Source organism: Larus michahellis, chromosome 1 (genome assembly GCF_964199755.1).
Source record: "Larus michahellis chromosome 1, bLarMic1.1, whole genome shotgun sequence".
Lineage (NCBI taxonomy): Eukaryota > Metazoa > Chordata > Aves > Charadriiformes > Laridae > Larus > Larus michahellis.
Genome location: NC_133896.1, coordinates 192237403 through 192256039, shown reverse-complemented (window position 1 = coordinate 192256039; position 18637 = coordinate 192237403). Strand labels below are relative to the sequence as shown.

The 18637-nt window shown below is 34.0% G+C and overlaps 1 long non-coding RNA gene across 1 annotated transcript in view; it reads left to right on the top strand.

Moving 5' to 3' along the window:
* Positions 1-18213, top strand: part of LOC141734508 (uncharacterized) — a 75512-nt gene extending 57299 nt beyond the window's left edge. The window contains exons 3-4 of the long non-coding RNA XR_012584541.1: positions 4227-4319; positions 11004-18213. This is a non-coding gene — a long non-coding RNA (uncharacterized LOC141734508). The remainder of the gene's footprint in view (positions 1-4226; positions 4320-11003) is intronic.
* The last annotated feature ends 424 nt before the right edge of the window (positions 18214-18637 follow it).

Here is an 18637-nt window from a genome sequence, read left to right as displayed (position 1 = left end):
CAAAGCTGTTTCCTTGTAGCTGTGTATACTTACAAATACCAGAATTTGAAGAGATTTACACTATTCATCAGTGGAAATGCACTCACAGACACTGACTTTCACTTTCAAGGAAATAACTGTCCTGACTCATAGCTAATTTAGAAAAAAATATCTATAATTCAGTATCGTACAGGTGCGTATGCATTTTTTTCCACTATTTGACAGTCATGTTCAATAGCATGCAACTTATACCTATTTTTCATTTTAATTAAAATCTGTGCTTAGCACATATTTGACTGCATAAAACAACTGTTCTTTTCAGCTTTTTTATTTCTCATCTGCACCGTTCCCATATTTTACAATTACATAAAGGTGGGTGTGGCTAAAATGAAAGCAGTAAGCAATCTGATATCAATATATAGTGTATGTTAACTAGGTTTTCCTTTCTTATATTTGATGTACTCCTTGTTTTGAGATATTTGGGGGGAAAAGATCATGTAGCTTAAATAGACCCTTGTAGAACTGCTTGCATTTTTCACCTTAGTTAAAATGTCAAACATTAACTGGGATTACTTGGCCCTGGAAAAGTTACGTTCGGAGGAAATACCAAATGAACTTAAAGATCGAAACATATATATTTGTATTATATCATTAAGTAAAAGTTAAAGTTCTGTGCTTAATAGAATATTGATTAGGTATACTGTGTAGCAGAGTGTGTGTATTTTTTTTTTTTCTAGTCTAATCCTTTATCTTGATTCTTAGGAAAAAATATCCAAATAAGCTTCAGTTGTCTTTTTTTTTTAATTTTTTTTTTTAAGCCCACTAAGTTGTACTGAAAGTTTACAAGAGGTACCTTTTAATTTTATAGATATAAATCTACTGAAGTTTGGAGGAACACTGAGATTTTTGATTTTTCAGAAGTAACAGTAATTTGAAGGTGTGACTATATATCTATGTGACTTTTTCATGTGTTAGGTCAGTATTACGTAGGAAGCTTATTGTAGTAACATTTTAAAGGCAGAGTTATATATATGATAACAAGGTGTCATGGGGTTCTTTTTCTGTTTGTTTGGGTTTTTTTCTTTTTGCTTAGCTTCTGGAATTATGAACTTTTTACTACTCCATCCAAAATGTAATGTCATGGAAGGAATTTTGCTGCTAAATTGTAGTCTTTATTTCCTTCATTATCCTTATGACTAAGATTCTGTAGTGAAGTACAACTGGGACTGCATACACGCTACCTGTCTGTGTACACCCTGCCTGCAAACACTGTAGGGAAGGTGCACATCTCATCCATCTTGAATGTCAAAAGCCATCCCTAGCAGGTGTATCAACACTTTTCTGTAACACTTTTACATATGTATAAGCACATGACCTTTCTTTCCATAAAAAGTAGCCACATAACAGTTAGCTTTTATTTTATAGGACCTTACTGATTTTTGTTATTTGCATTGGGAAGCAATTAACTAATTAATATATAAGGAAGAACTGAGAAGCTTATCGCTGTAGTCTACGAATATGCTGCAGGTATTCTGTTTTGTAGATACAGTCATCCACCCACACCCAAAGGCCCATTGCAAGTCATTCCAGTAATTTACATTTATTACAAACTGTCAAAGGTAGAGTGCATCTTGGACTAGTTTGGACTGTCTGTGAAAGAAACAGGGAATGAAATTGTAGGCTTTTGTGTACAAACAGAAAAATATTTTTGTGATAAAGTTTTTAAAACTAAAAATAACTTTATGCCAATAAGTGTTATTCACATTTTTTATTTTTTTTGTACATGTATTATAACAAGTTCTAAACACTTAACATCTAACACTGGGACCCCATCTCAAAAATTATGATCTTTTATCAGTAATACTTGGAAAATTTTGTTTGAACAGGCTGCCCAAATTACTCTTGTACATAGTCCTCTGTGACTCTTCTCACAGCCATCTATTTTTTTAATAGAACTAGTACTGTATTTTAAAGATAGGAAAAAAAAAAAATTATATGCCCCACAAACACGAAGGGGACATCAAACAGAGTGAAGAAGTGTAGCCACAGATTTCCGGTAACTCTTTTTTAACTCGGTGAAAATGTTGCTTTGCAATTTTATTTTTGTTTTGTACATTATTGGCAGGAGTTACAAGGAATTTTTAGGTAACTGATGTGTTAATACATAACAAGCTAGATAAGTTAGGTTTCAAAAGGAATCTCTTTATTGAAAAATATCTTAATTTTGGATACTGGACAACTTCAGAAATGGTTAGAATGAGCTAGGTATATAAAATTTCTGCCCATGTTAAATAGGGTGTAAGGCAACGTCTGCACTGATTTTTTTTTTTTTTTTAACCCTTTATTGTAAGTTTTTAAAACATTCCATTTCTAATAAAGAAACTTTGGGCTATATCTGTTCACTAGACAGTTGATAGTAGCACAATTGAGGAATAGTTTTGATCTTAGCTTCGTATGTTGCTGTGTGAGAACTCCAGCAGTCTTGCATGAATATTAGAGGAGGGCAGTAGAACTTAAGCTCTAGCGCAGCTAGCACTTAAAGTTTGGCAATTTTTTACTTTAATATTTGCATCTAATAATATTTTAGTGTATCATTTAGAAAAGTTGGTCCTCTTTACAGAGAATACTAAGTTTTATAACTTTCTATAATTCTAAACACTTTTCCATATCTCGGTAATGAACAGTTGCTAGTGTATAAGGATGACCTCGCATACACACACATTTATTACCACATACACACAACAGTAGAAAATGCAAATTATGTACATTTAGCTTTTATTTTGTTAAAAGTTTCCCCAGATGTCTTCTAAAACTGAAGACTATATTGTTATATTACTCAAAACAGAAAAATAGCAGTGACTTTCAGTGATCGTTATTAATGTCTAAAGGAAACCAGTTAGAAATAGGACCCCCCCACCCCGTGACTATTTAGTTTGTTTTCAGACGCTGCAGTGAGTGTATCCACAGTAAATAGATTATTAATAAACTTTTCAACATTGAATCTAGTTGCAACTAATTATTTTATTTAGCATAAACTAAAATTTGCTTGAATTGCTTAGAAAGTCTGAGAAAAAGATAATTACACATTGAAGAGGGCTTAAGCTTGTATTTTCATTTTAAATGGTTTTGTGTGAGTGCAGTTTCAGTATTATCTTTAAGTATGTTAAATCTCAATATAAGCATGTGGGGGGAATTTTCAGAAGAATTTTTGTGTTTCTGGTTCAAGAACAGAAACTTTATTTAAAAAAGTTAAACAGAAGATGTGTGAAATACATGAAAAGAAAGACAAATTCCTTTTTCCTGTTAAAGCAGGGTGCTGCTTATAGTTCCATAGCTGTGAGGGTTGGTTTTTTTTGTATTTTCTGGAATACACTTAAAGAATAAAGAACAAATTTATGGAAATATTTGTAAACAGGTGACCTGATCTAGGCATTTGCTACTCATTTAGTAGGCATAGGATGTGTCTTGTCATGGTATCTACAGTGAAAAAGGCAAAATAAATTTAAGAATTTGGCTGTGTGAATTCATTGTTTCCTCCAGTAGATATTTGACTATAGTTACTACTTCTATCAAGTCATCCTTTGTTCTTACCTTATCATGGCTAATTATTGTCATGGCTCTTTTTTTTTTAAGTTTTAAATTTTATTTCATCTCTCAGAGTGTATTATATGACTGTAATATTTCCTTTATATGTTTTAAAGTAGCTAATATTTGTAGGCTACGTTTTAATAAAGGCAATAATGGTACTGCCTTGAAGAGCAAAAAAATTAAAGCTCCTTAAAGAAAAACACTAGAAGTTAAATACTTTACAGTCAGCAGCATATTTTAGGAAATATGACAGTAGTAATCACACATCCACTAATTAGTTTTTCCTCACCTGTTTGCTTGTTTGAGGGTGGAGGGAGAGATTAGGGGTGGGTGAGAGGGAAAACAACACTCCCCCCCAACCCCCCCACCCCCTTTTTTTTTCCTTCCTCTTACTTTCATCTTAAAATGCTGCAGGAAGAATGAAAGCAGAAACATGCTAATCTGATTTGTTTCGGGAGGCTTCTGATAATAAAGAGGCATATCACAGGTGTTCCTAATCAAGTTAGTTTGGTTAAAAAAAAAGGTATTTTTAAAATTAGGATTTCCTGTAACATAGACAATGCGAGGGTCAAGCCGATGACCTACATCTATGTTTGGGGATCAACCATGAAACTGTGGGTGTTGGAAATATGTTATAATACATGACATTTTTATTGCAGGTTTCGACCTTTCAATAGAGAGCTGATTTTGGAGAATGGCTTACTCCTGTGATTGAAAAACTCTCTCTGGAAGGTTGATGGAGCATGAGCATGGTATCTATTAAATTAACGTTTCTCTTATTACATATGTTCTTTATTTTAAAAAAATGTATACAGTAGTATAACTTATTCAGATTATTCCAAATAGGCCAGTTCTGCTGGGTTTGTTCAAGTTTTTTTTATTTGTTAAAATAATTCTTCTTTACACTCCTTCTGTAAAATTATGAAAGACTAAGTAAAAGTATTCACACAAGCTGTGCACAGAAAGAAATGAAGTGTCTAAAAATATGTATAAAAAGCTGAGTTTGCAGCAGACTTGATCATTGGAGTTATATCATTTCTCCGTATAGTATTGTTCTCGTATTCTTGCTTTGGGATTTACTCCAATTGAAATGTTGCTAATCCAAAACCAAAGTATGGATGCTATAGTGTTTAAATAACTTGTTGTTTTTGTTGGGAGGGTGTGTAAAGAATAGAATAGAGAGCTAGCTGAGTGCATTTCAATGTACTGTGCAAAATTTGTTTTTAAAAGCATTAATAAACTAGTTACCTGACAAGCAAAGAGGCAAAGAACAGGAAAAGATGGTGTTCAGAGCCCTACACCTGTACCAGAATAGTCAGAAATTTTATTTATTTTATATATTTGTCAGTAAATAGATATTATATAGTAAAACAGTGAACATTTGAGCATAATTCATATGGACTCTGCTACACTCATATTGCAAGTCCTGCTTTGCACTAAAAGTACTAATTTGGCTGAAACTGAGAAATCCATTCAGGGTAGTCATAACCTATCTACTTGTATATGAATAATCTTAACTAACGATTTACATAAACAATTGAAATTAAAATAGTAACTGCTCTTGGATTGAGTAAATTTGTTTAAATACTAAATGGAGTAGTAAAAACTGTAAGACTTTATCTTCAGCAAAATATATTGCAGTACAACAAATTTTATGAACATGTCGTGACTTTAGCAATTCCAGCTGAAAGCTGGAATCCAGTTTTTATCCTTAATCAAATCTGTCTGTCTTCAAGAGCACATTTTTTTTGTAGGAAGTAATTGTACCATAAAATAAGAGAAGTTTTAAAAACCAAAATTTTAGATTATCCCAGTAACTGCTAATTTATACCAAGCAAATCCAGTGAGGTGTAAATTTCATCTTTCCTCATTGTTCTTAACTAGTGGCTAGTGTAACTGAAGAATTGCTGGCTTTTACCAGTAATACATCTCCTGTTAGAGAAGTATTTGAGGCAGACATGTTCTAAATATATTTTTCTTATAATACTATGATTTTTAGGGTAGTTAAGACCTCCTACAGAAAATTATCAGTTGAGAAATAAAACTTGAGTACAGAAAGTATAGGAAGTGAAACATAACTTTATGTAAGCTTTGCAGTTCGTGATCAGTGAGTAGGTAGTTCTCTAATTTTTAATCTTTTATTTCTTTCTGTGATTAAAAATCACAGTGAAAGTATTTTTATTAATGCTGTTAACGGTGTTTGGGTAGCGTGCCTGATATGTTCCCAAATAAATAAGTATTTCACAGTCTGTCCAGAAACTCTGCTCTGAATGTACTGCATTTCTGTTGGGATTTTTTTCACTTTTTTTTTTCTTCTGGTTCTCTTAACAATATAAGGATTTCACAGAACACTTCTTTGAATTTGTTCATTCTTTTTTTTTTTTCTGTACAAAAGCAATTACATTCCTGTTAATGAAAATCAGGATTATATTGCAAGGCAAAGGTATCTAAGGCTCCCTTGTGACATATTTAAAAGGTGAAAGTTTGATGGAGTGTTCCTGGGTCTGACACAAGTTCAGATTATTTCTCATAGATTCTTATTCAGCAAAAAAATATCGTTTCTGGTTCACAACTGTAAATCAAAGGGATTTTAAATTTAGGGCCTAATCCTGCAAACTTTTAAATACACAAGTAGTCCTAGTGACTCACTACCACGCATAAGGATTTGCAGAATCATGTTCTCATTAGATGCAAACTTTATTTCCTTTAATGAATGAAAGATATTAAAGTATTTTGAACTTTGAGACAAGTCTAAATAATTTTTATAAAGTCCAAAGAGAAGAGTTTTGCAGCATTTGAGTCTTTACTTATTTACAAGCTCAAGTATCTTTCAAGAGTGCTGTAGTTGTCAGTTATCATTAGAATCCAGTTTCTAAGTGTTGATTTGCTCTAGGACATTTTTATGCTGAAATTTGGCCCATGTTATTTTTTTGTTTTCCTGGAACTGTTTTGTATTAGGTAGTCAGCATGGCTGTCTCATGACCCAAAGAGTAGGTGAAACCTTCAAGAGAGATGTGTTTGTTTTATTTTCTTGCTCTTAGCCCCTGCTATTGCAGTTCTTATTTAGCAAAACTACCATTTATTTTGTTGGAAGTTGAGCCTGAAATAAGGGCTGCAGTGCTGGCCCCTTAAAAATTGTTGGTGTGGCTATTGCAAATTGTACGGTTGACTTTGTAAACTGTTTTGCAATATGTAATTGTAATGAAGCTGAAAAGATAAAAATGTACAGGCTTCTTTGCTGAAGTGCTTCTCGTGTAAATTTTCATGGCCACTTCTGCTATTCGTGCTATAGGTACACACTCGAGGCTCTACAGACCTTGTTGACTGAATCATAGTTTGAAAGCTGACAATGCATGCTTATTGCTCATCTAAAATAACTGTTGCAGATTAGTCAATTCATCTTTTCTTTCTTTAAGGACTTCTCTTGCTTTTTCAAAGGCAACTTAAATAATTTTTCTGAAAGAGACATGTATATAAATGCAACACATGCCTAGTTATTACAACACATGTAAAATCAGCTATTGTTTGAAAACCTATGATATCTTAGGCATGGCTGTTTTAAGTTTTGAAATCTGAAACAACTGAATTTTCTGGATTTTGTTAGTTTAAACTAGATCTAGCCCTAACATTATTTTAAAAAGGGATTTTGTATACTATTAGATTTAAATAGACATTAACTTTTATTATTAGATTAGGCATTTAATGAAACATGTATATAGGAAGGATTTAAGAGTAGTATACTTACACCTCATTTTTCCTTGTCTGTTGATAAAACGGTCTTGCAAGGCAATAGGAAAAGAAAAACAAATGACATAGAAATTCTTTAGGAAAAATAGTTAAAACATGCTAATAGGGATATTTAAATGCTTATGCTTCTCACTCAAACACAAATATATGAAAGTAAGGTATTGCCCCTTTTTATTATTTTTAGTTTTATTTATTTATTTATTTCAACAAAAAGCTATGTGGAAATTTATGTAAACCCATACATTTAAACTGTGGGTGGGGGAGAAATGTAATCAGTGTTCTTAAATGTTCAACTACTGTATTGATGGCTTGTTAATCCACCTTGGTTTAGGCTGCTATTCACACACTAACATGAAAAAGGGCATGCATGAAGATGCAACTGCTCATTGAGTAGTGTGTTTGAATAAAGCACTGTTTCTAGCTTTGTTAATTTTGAGTTTATTCTAAATACATGGATATTCACAATAATCTCTTTTCTAAGTTTGTTGGGGGCAGGATATTTTTTTTCAGAGAACAAGTTTTTTTTCTGTTACATTATTCTAAATTTTACAGGAATATTTTGAAAAAACTAGTGCTTTTTATCAAAATACACTAAGATCATCTATTCAAAGCAAGAAATCAACAATATGTATTTTTTTAATTTGTGCAGTACTTAAAAATCCTAGTAACGTGCATATAACTCTAAACTATTTACACCTTTCCATTAACCCACTAAATTTTAAGAGTTTGTTTTTTACTTCCTGTGAGTGTCCTATAGGGTTTTTTGTTTTATGGGTTTTGTTGGTCTTTTTTAAGCCTTCAGACCAAAGATTTTCATTATTTTTTCCATACACTTCTTAGTAAGAACAGCGATTTATTTATTTATTTTTATTCCCCCTCTCACAGAAAGAAATGGATTTAAGTATTAGTATAAAAGTTAACATAAACATTTTTAAAGTATTGTAATTATGAATATGGTTATGATCTTCTGAACTTTGATAATTTCCTACTTCAAAACAGATATAGCATAATATAAGTCACTTTTAGATTTAGATGGGACTTCCAGTGGATCTGATAAATAAAAACATTTGCTTTAGTATTTCTGTATTCTTTTGGACCAAAATTTTCTCATGGTGGAATTGGTAGATACTGTGGTCTTAAGTGTGTTATCACTTTAGTAATTATGAAAACACTTTGCTTCCTTCTGTTACAAGCAAGTCCATATTTTAGTCAAGATGAAGAATTAGAAAAGGAGGGTGCTCTATCTGTTGTGGAACATTGTAATCGCCCTTAAGAGAAAAGTCTATCTCTAAATCACAATATATATTCAAAAGTCTATTGCAGAACATGGTTCTCTGTTGATACTGTCACACTTATGTCAGTATTTTGCACAGGCAAAAAAATTCCTGACCAAAAAGCATGGTTGTGTACCGTTATCCTGTCCCCACGCTCCCTAAAAACAGAAGGTTTTTTCCAGATTCTCAAGAGAAGGGAGATGATGTTTTTAATGCCAAGGACAGGAGTTATAACAAGCAGCAGTTGAATGTGTATTTTTCTTCATCTGTTTTATCACCTAGCTCTAACAATATGTTTCAATTTTCAGGCAGAGTGAGTATTAGTTAGGGAGTGTAGTTCTGTATGACCAGAGTATTTTTTTAAACAAAGGATCTTACGTTCATCTTTAATGCTATGTATGTGGAAATCCATAGCTTGTATGATATGCCATAAGAATTCCAGTCCTACATTCATGGCCTCTCTAATCAATTCAAGAGTAGATAAAATATGGTTTGAAACAAACTTACAGGAAAATGCTTGCACTTTTCTTTCTGAAATTACCAGGTTTAAAATCTGGATCTTCATTTGCAGGGTGCCTGTTTTGCATCCAGGTTTAGAGTGTAACTAGGAGACTCTTGAAATAGCAGAGAGAGAATAATTCCTTCCAGGGTATTAGTACTGCTAGACTGTGTTCTGTTTTTACACCAGCAACTCTTCAATTTTCATTAAGGTTTTGATCCCAGCTATGTCACTGTAATTGCAGGGAATTTGGCTGTGAATACTGTTTGCTTCAGAAATTGATATGTTTGTGTAACTGCATAAGAAAGTAACAGAAATGTGAAATAGAAGAATGTTCACAAGTTAGCTCTTAAATTTATTGTCTTTTTTTTTTTTCTGTTTAGATATACAGATTTCTTCTGGCATTTTTGGAGTGTAATACTTTATTTGTCAACCTCACAGTCTTCTGACCTGAAAATGATCGTTCAAAATGCTGTTCAAATTTTCTTGTTTGTTTTGTTTTTAGATTAATATCACTTATGTTGCTGACCCACTTTCCATTATGTAAAAAACCTGAACAGAATTTGTCATTGAGGTAGGAATTCATGAAGGCTAACACTAGAGGGCAATTCAAAGCAGCAGTTTACCCCAGAACAGTTATGGGTGCCTGTCGCCCTGTCTTGAAAAAAGAGGGAGCCTAGGGAGACTTTCCCAGGGTCTCCCCCAGACAAAAGCTGGTCTTTGTGATGACCCTTCTAAATCATTTATTTAACTGGCTTTTCATATCCTTGAGTGCTCCATTGAATGAGGAGGAAGTTAAGCCAGTTCGTATGCTTTGCTGAATTAGAAGTTAAGAAACATCTTCCACAGTGTCTTACCTCGCTCACTCTTGCCACTGTCAAAAAGGCGTAGCTTATTCAGTGGTGGGTTTTGTTTGTTTTTAATTTACTCTCATGTGCTACCTTGAACCCTTTCTCTGAAAGGTACCGGGGTTTGGGAGGTAAGGTAACATTGCACTGAAACTTAAATGCCTTTAAGTATCAAGGCAAATGGAATATATGGTCAGTAAAAAATATTCTTAAAAAATACTGCAAAGTTATGCAAATTAATAAGACAGTATAAATCATTCATATCATTTAAAAAAAAAAAAAAAACAACACCCAAAACCAAACCACACCACAGAGTAACGCATCAGACAGGTACTGTGTATCCATAACTTTATCAAGGAAAATATATCTAATGTAAAAAAAATGTAGCTGAAGTAAGATAAGCAATCAGGTGCTGTATTTAGCATTTAACTGAGGAGGAGAGATCATCTGTGTATATTGTGCACAATTTAAACAATTTATATAACAGTGCATTACATAATAAATTACAGTTTTCATGGTTGTAATGTTCATTATAGATTTACAGAACATCATGAATGCTTGTAAATAATAACCTGTAATGCAAATGGTGATGTCATGGTTCTTGAAAAGCACTCAAGAATTCTTATTTTAGCAATGCAAATTCTCTCATTATATTGAAATGTACACACCCAGCCATGTAAATGCTTGTGCCACAGGACAAATTTCAACACAAGGGCATTTTATAAGTGTGTGTGTGTATACCTATCTCTATCTAATTTTATATCCATATATATCATATTATTATATATTTTATGTATACTAATACAGAGAAAAGCTAGTCTAATATTAAAATGACATGATCGTTCTAGCACTCTGTACCAGTTTTTCAAGCAGTATTATCTTTTCATTCTTTTGCACAACTTATTATAAACGTCTAGAACTTATTCTTGCGTCAACTGCTCTCAGGTTGGTTTTTTGCTCTTTTTTTTAATAAAAAATACTTACTTAGAATTACTCTGGCAGTGCCACAAATCAATAGAAATGGTACAATGTGTTGTTATAGTAAACATTTACACCTGTCTTCTGCAGGTCTGATCAGCAACTCCAGTGCAATTTGAAAATATGTAATCTGCTGGCAATGATGTGCCCAACCTTAATCAGTGCTGGAGCCTTTGGAAGAGACATTGTGTCATCACACAGTCCAACAATGACCTTGATGAATCTGTGAAAGAAGAAAATAGCTTTCTCACTTCTTAATTTGCAAAATGCACAAAAGGAGAAAAAAAAAAAAGGAACGTGGAATTTAACCCACTGAAGTTGTTAGATTCTCTGGGGTTTAGGGGAGGATTTTGGTTTTGTTGGGGAGTGATGGGGTGGTGTTGAAGAATTAGTTGATAGTCATGTACAGTGATAAAGAGGTTTTAGTCTCACACATGAACTCTTGGTTTTGAGAACGTGAATATTTATATCAAAACTAGCTGAATACCCAAGTGCTTAAACCAATTATACATGTAAGCTTTTAAGGAACTGAATCCTTAATCTTTTGCAGGTAAGACACTACCAATTTAAGAATAAGCATTTTCATGGCAGCATGAGTCTTGTCTCCTTTGTTTTTTTTTTTTTTCCTTTTACCAGCTTGATTTTTGGCCCTAAATCAAAGAGATAAGTTCTGTCGTTAAGTTAGCATTGAGGCTGTCTTCAGAATTTTATTTATTTGAATAAAGCAGGAACAAATGTGTAAGTACCAGCAATGTGCAGACCAATATTGCAATATTGGTCTGTTCTGTATTTAAGCAGGTGGTTTCATGTGGCAGGCTGGAAGAGAGAGTCTTTTTCTTCCCAGCTTTTGACAAAAAGATGACGCATATGACTCAGAATTAGAAGGGGAAATCTGCCAGTTTGCATCAGTTCCTTAACTTGTGGGCTGCTATTCACCACAAGGAAAATCGGTATACTCGCACCAGTGCTGCTTAAGAGATGAGGAGTAACCATTTCCTTCAGAAAGTGTAGGATGATTGGAGTAGGCCTTTCATATCTTACACCAGGCTTTTCCTATAATAAGATATTTTTCAATTGCAATAAACTTTTAGGGGAAGAAAAAACAAATAATGTTCTTAAATACTACATTTAATGTTTAAAATACGAATCAGACATATCATAGCTTAATGCAGAGGAAAAGCAAAGGAATCTGCTTCCTTTTGAAAACAAAAAACTTCTGTTTTGCTGGTGCTGAAACTCAAACCATTGTAGATCTCCACAGTTGAAAGGTAAGGATTTTTTATATTTTTTTAACCTAATTCCACATATCTGAATCTCCAGTTCTGATTTTAAATAAGTTAGTAGGACTGAAAAAAAATTAAATATAGTAACTTTGAGGGCAGAAGCCATCTGTTTTGAAGGGGAAAATAATTACTTGAAGTAAGGAAGATCTCATTTTCAAAATGTCATGCTTTAGACCTGCTAAAAAAGATAATGCACAGCTTAGTGATAATTCCAATTATTCCATATAGGTTTGGGTTATGATGCAGAGAGGCTTCTTGCAATACTGATGTTTGCTCAAAGAACATACTGTCAACTAGCCTTTTATTTAAAAAAAAGTCAAATGCTAATTGTTGAGAGAATAATATCTTCTTTTTGGTTTGTGGATATTTACTAGACAGTTGAGAGTACAATTTTGAAATTTTTTTGACTAATAATGTGCTTTAGGTATTGGATTATAAATCTCTTTCTTAATATATTAACTTCTAGTTAATTCAGCATGGTTTTACTTTAAGCTTGTTAGTGAAATATTGAAAATCTAGCTTAATATAAAGCCATAAGGGGCACCCAGCATCCTTATCTTTACTTTTATTTTTTCCCCAGTGGATAAAGTTCCTTTCTTTTGGCAAAATTATTGTTGTTGTTTTGAAAAAGCATATCCTAAGTGAAGTTCATTTTCCAGCTGGAAAACTGAACTTCCCTGCTTAGCAATCTGTGTCGTCCTTAGAAAGCACCATTTTATTTTGCATTAGCTCAGTTCTGTGAGTAGTGGATGTCGCTGATGGGGAAGTGGGGAACCAACCCAGAAACGTTTTTGAAAGGGAATATACACATCTGTGTGTTAGATGGTATCTCTTCTATGAATATTTCACAGGGCGGGGTGTGTGTGTGTGTTAAAATAGCCTTCTGTGTTGCTTCTTCTGCATGTTTCCTCAGCTACCATTGAATAAACAGTAATCTAAGTAAAAAATATGACTAGGAATCTGCACCCCAAAGGTGTTTAAGGACACTTGAAACTTCTGCTGAAGTGACTAATTAAATAATAAAGCTGTATAAATACAGCTAAGGATTGGAAAAGTTACAGCAATTACAAGGTGTTCCTCTGCTGTTAACTAGTGGATTCCCGTAACAGTTGAGATCATTTCTTCTAACAGTTCAGTCTCACCTTTCGTAAGTCATACAGTTGTCTGACATTTTATAGAAGTCATGTAGGGATGGTGTCAAGAAAAAGACAAATTTACTATCTGAGCCAGAAGGCAGGCTTACAAAAAGCAACTTCTTTCAGGACACGAAAAGCTCTTTGTTCTGTGGCCTTGGTCTTTTTGTGCTTTGACCCTTATTTTATAGCATTGTCACTCTGACCCTAAATCTTTGGAAGCAGACATGCAGCAAATTTAGCCTTTTAAAAGTGGGGTTGCATTCTGAGCTATGGGCCTGGTTTTTGTCTTTAGGCATTATACTTCCATACAATGCTGAGATGTAACAAAATGAAAATTTAAGATTTGTGGGTTTGTGTAGTGCAAGTAGTATTATTTACATATCGGGCCAAATTTTTTTATATATATATTGCTGTATTACTGTCCTATGATTTATTATTATTTACCAATTTCAGATAAGATAGCAACTAGAAAGGCAGTCTGGTTAACACTGACTAATGTATTTTCCACTTTTCCAGCAGTACTTTGGAAACTGATCCTGTGCACAGACCACCAGGGTTCCTGCAAAATGCTACTTAAGTATTCTGTTGAGGACAAGAAATGCTTTGCTGTACATGATAGAGTTAGAAGATTTAAACAGCAATAACCATGTGGCTTACTTTCATAAAAGACTAGGTGCCAGCTTAGGAGAGCACAAAATTTTATACTAGGCCTGTGGCTGCTTTCTGGGCTAAATGAGCATGTTTTCTGAGAATTTAATAAAACTAAATTTTTTTTTTTTTTTTTTAATTCTCTAAGAAAGCTAGAAATGAATGAAAAGGATAGAAAACTAATAGCTAACTGATTTTTTTTTTTAAAGAATCTAATGTATTTATGAGGAGAACCTTTTCCCCTATCTTAATAACTTCCCATTATATAGCTGCTTTGTATTGTGTGGATATTGCGATTTGGAGGAGGACTGTTACATTTTTCTCTCACCAGCAACATTTCTATATACTTCAGGTTTTATAAACTTGAGCTGTAACCATCGAATAATCTTTTCTGAAGGTAATAGTGTAATAATCTAAGGATATGTTTATTGGAGAACTTGGGGGGGGGAGGTATCTTGATTATTTTTTTTTTCTTTTTAGATTTTTAAAGGTGCTATTTTTTTTTTTTAAATACTAATATAGAAATTGAAGTTGTATTTTTAAGACAGGCCTGGCTTTCTTTTTGGTAGATCCACTAGACTGAATATTAATATTTTTTGTGATAAAATCGGGGGCAAAGGAACATTTTAATGACTGCTATAATGAAATATAAAACTTCGTAGAACTTAGAAAATAGCTTCTTCGTTTTTCTTAATTTTGTATGTGTCCTTTCAAGCAGAAAGAATGCTGGTACAGATTGAAAGTGTTCACACAGTTTTCTTCCTGTGTGCATGCCAAAGGTGCAGGGAAGACCGATTTTTAAAAGTTGTGTGCGAGCTATACCAGTGCAATCAAGAGGGATCTGGAAAGCTTTTCTGAAATACAACTTTTACAAACTCTGTTAGAACCCAGACCTGGTTACACTTTACAAGTTCCCTGTAAAGTATTTCATATAGCAAGCTAGTCAATGCATCAACATATGACAAAACACTCTTTAGAAACTGGGAAAAGAGCTGGGAAGGGTTGGTCTTATTCAATTTTATTTTTAAGTTAGAGCTGATACTAAAATATACACTGATAATATTTGTGTACTATATCAGCTTCCCTTAATTCTGCTTTTTAAGCTAGCAAACTACAAAAACTATTTGACATCCTGTACTCGTTCAAGTCAGAACTGACTGCCTTTAGTTTCTTGCCTTCCACATAAAGCCACTGCATTTTGGTTGCCATTCATCACTCCAATGGAAGCGTCAATATTGCAGTACCAAATAGCTGTTCTCACCCTGGTTTGTTTTCATGACTGCAATGGAGTGGGGGGGGGGGGGGGGGCGGAAATTGCACCTCATACAAACAAATACATGAGTCAAGCCAGTATAAGCAGCAGTTGGAGTGCTAAAATGAAGTAAAAAGGATGTAAAACTGAATTTGATGCTGGTAGACCATAACTGTACTTCCAAATTTCCAGGTATTTTTATACTTCTGAATTTCTTAATGGTTTTACTTCCTGGTTTTTATTTTTAGCTGGCTCTGTTATTTTATGTTTATTTTATGCAGTAGTTCTCCAGCTAGTCTGTCTGTTCATGATCCTTGGAGAGATGGCTGGACACATAATATAGATTCTCCAAATTTAGTAACAATAGATTTCAGTAATTAGCAGTTATCTGCTTAACTTTCATTATTTGTATTTTATATTGCAAACAACTTCTGTAGTTCCCCCAGTCTTTTGTCATGATTATATGGGAAAAATTGCTTATATGATTGGGAAATAGTTAACAAAAAATGGCTCTTTTGTTAAAGTTCGTATGTTCCCTCTTACCCATAATTTACAACCAAAACTCCAGACCAGTGCTAGTTATCTCTCTTCAAATATTCATCTTTGTTCAGATGATTCAGATGTTAGAAAATTATCCAAAGCATTAATTGTGACTTTTTAACACAAATTGATAATAGTCTTAGAAGTATTCAACTGCTTGGTAGAAGGTATGGAAAGATCTATATACATGGGGAGTGTGTAAGCTCGATCCTGAATGACTGCTGCTTTTTGAGGTCAAGTGGGGTTAATTTATTGCTGAGTTACAGTTGTTTAATTAAAAAAAAAAAAAAAACAAACTAAAAAAAACCCCCAACAAACAAACAAAACTACCAACCCTAGCACAGAACTTCTAGGTTAGAGACAGATTGGTTTTTACAGCTGCGGTCCTAAGCATGAATTCAAAAATCTTACTGTTACTTCAGGAGAATAGTAACAAAGGTGTATAGTTTATTCTCTTAATTCTTCTTCTGTGACCACAGAGTAGTCTCAATTAAGTTGTGTGAATTAACTGAATATCATAGGTTATACCGGAATCAAACAGTAGCCAAAAGTACACCGATACCTTTAAAGTAATACTTTGAAATATTTGAGTTGAATCTTTTCTCCTTTTTTAAAAATATGTGCATATCACTCTAAAGGCTGCTGACGCTAAGAATTAGGAGGAAAGAGGGTTCCTTAGCAAAAGCAACCAGAAGGCAGGGGTAAAAGAATATACTTCTAAATGTAAGTTTCAAGAATGAGCAAGAGTTATAAATTCCAGTGTGTTTTCAGTATAAATATTACAGTGTTGAGTAAGCATATGACAAAAATAAAGTGAAACCACTATTGTTTAAACTGGTGGGGGCGGGGGGGAAGTAAACAATGTGTTATCAAGGTACAGCTATATACACTTTACATCTTAGGATTTTGATGTTTGAGAATATAACTGTTTAGGTTTCTTAATAGTGAAGTGAGATTACCTCTAATTCTGTCTTTTGCCCAGATGAATTTAGTTTAAAAAAAAAAAAAAAATTATGTATTTACAGCAAGAGTTGAACTGTCAGTGAGTTTATTCCTATTGAACGGTATATTAGCGGCACTGAATTGTGAGCTCTGAGAGGACAGCTTTGCAAATTCAGCAGCAGTTGTCAAAAAAGCTGTCCCTGCAGAACGTCCGGTCTGCCATATGAGTAAATGGCTCTCCTCATGGAATGCACGGGACAGGACACACTTGTCAAAGCTGCCCCACGTCATAGTGTGCCATCTTGAGTGCCAAACCCTGCCTCATTTCTAGTTTAAACTAAGAAGCTAAACTGGAAAAACCTGAGATGTGGACATGTACCTCCTGATGCCTGTGCTATGGGCGAGAGCAGCACTGGGGGACAAATAATGTATTGCTTTAGGCTGTGGGACACTAAAAGTCTTTTTGGCGGCGTCTTTCACCTTCAGATTTCTGATTTTAAACTGAAATAAGGTTGGGGAAGGGGCACAATCGACACTGAAGCAATAGCCTTGCTTTCATAGTGGATCTATGTTGCTTTGCATTAATAAATAACACAAACAATGGAATATGGTTGTCTGCAAATGGTGTATCGTAACAATGAGGAAGGTGTTTTGGCCAAGAAATATCTAGCTTTTGTGATAATAGCAAAAGGCACAAGGTAAATGTTTAATCTTATGTCATGTTCTTGGGCACCTGAGACAATGTCCAGTGTTTAACGGAAAGGCCTTGATATGTTTTGCTCCACATCACTGAACAGTCAGATGGATGGCTAGTGGTTCCTCTATGGATACAATATGTTACATACAATTTAAGGACCTTATTAGTAGTTACAGTAGCCAGAAATTCACTTGTAGCTGGTTTTCAGGGGGTCAGAAAGCGACTGAATTTGTCTTGGTGTTGTCATAAACTTCTAACCATAAACCAATAAAAACTGAACATGTTATTTTATATTAGGCTTGGTCTTCAATAAGTCAACTAAGAAATACTGAAATCAAGGAAAGGCTTCTTCCTTGATTGGAAACACCCCAACCACAAAAACACCCACCCTTTTTCTTTTTTTTTTTTTAAACAGTTTAATTGTTTTTCTAACAGCATTCCTGACTTCTATGTATGCATAGAGAGCCTGCTTCTATGGAATTCCAGTCCTGCATCTTCAGAATCCTTCCATTTTCCGCAGCAGAGCTCTCACCTTCAGGGGCTCGGGGGAATCTAATGGAGCTGCCTGCATACATGATTCCCAGCTTTTACTGAGGTCTCCTCTGTCTGTCTGTCCCTCACCCCCATCTTAAGACACAAGGATAGAGGTAGGAGGACTGTTGATAGCATGACTATTAGCTTTATGACCAAAACATAGAGGTATGAAGCTTTGTGCAGACACTCATGGATTTCAGTAGATTTCTGGCTTAGTTATCAGTATACTTTTTATCTTAGTCTTCCTCCTTTCATTCTTTTCCTGGTCTTCAACCCCTTCTGTCACATACAATGTCTTCAATTTTGTGTGAAAACTTGCTTTATCCTTACAGATAAAATACATTTTTAATAGCAATGTAGAAAATGTACAGCCGTGTTGTGTTCCGATTTTTTGTTTGTTTTTGTTTTGGGGCATTTTTGGTGGTGAAGTTAAAGGGGGGGGGGGGAATCACCCAAAAACTTACCCACACACCCTGCAATCCTGTAATGCATGTGTGGGTTTGTGTTCATGTTTTGGGTGGGTGGGGGGAATTACCTGCAAGTTCTGTTACTAACATACTTACTGTAGAAAATAGCATAATAGTTCTGCCAAATCTTCATTTCATGGTGTGTGTAGTTTAATTTTAGAGGGATTTACTTATGCAATAGAAAAAAACCCTTCATGCTTAAGCTAGAAGCTAAAAACAACTAAG